This window comes from Nanorana parkeri, unplaced genomic scaffold (assembly GCF_000935625.1).
Source record: "Nanorana parkeri isolate BGI_ZX_2015 unplaced genomic scaffold, ASM93562v1 scaffold2777, whole genome shotgun sequence".
NCBI classification, from domain to species: Eukaryota; Metazoa; Chordata; class Amphibia; order Anura; family Dicroglossidae; genus Nanorana; species Nanorana parkeri.
Window position 1 is genome coordinate 57824 of NW_017309045.1, and position 771 is coordinate 58594.

Here is a 771-nt window from a genome sequence, read left to right on the forward strand (position 1 = left end):
GGATCTATTAGGGGGGGTAGATCTTGGTGCCTGCAGGAATCGGCTACGCGTTTCGAGGAGGTTTCCTCTTTCTCAAGCCACAGAATGGTACAAACCGCGGGAAGCTGGTTCTCCACTTTAAAACTGACAGGGGGGAGGAGTGAACGATCAGTTCACCATGTAATAGGCTCCTACTAAAACAGGGGGAGGGACTTGTGTTTTAGATTCGTCGAGGGGGATGAACTCTCGTCACAAGTGTCTATGTCTTCTAGGACATGTTTCCTCGTTATTTTGCCAGCATGGCATGTTTGGAGGAAAGGATAGTGTATGTGCATGTTTGGAGGAAAGGATAGTGTAGCCCATCTAGAAAGCCTGGCGTATTTCTCACTCACTCAGAGGGCTCAAAGGGAAGTTCAAGTGGATCCTTAGAGGTGATAATGTTTCTAAAACGTATAAATCTTTAATATGATTAAATGAATAAAAATAAATAAAAAATAAATAAAAAAATCGATGGAACATTATGGACAATATGATCTCCATGGGGATATAAAAAAGGTTTAATAGAAAATTGGATTCAATCAGGTTGTAAAAAATGATAAACATTGTTTTAAAATTGTTTAAAAGGCCAGCGCCAGTGTGTGCGCAGCCCTCAAAACTGCGCAGGCCGTACTCACATTTGCATCCAGGATGCACATCCAACAACAATGCACCTATTCTCGTTTAACCCTGCAACATTGTTGCTAATGATGACAACATGCTCTGATGAAACATGAAACGATGGGGGGAGGGGGG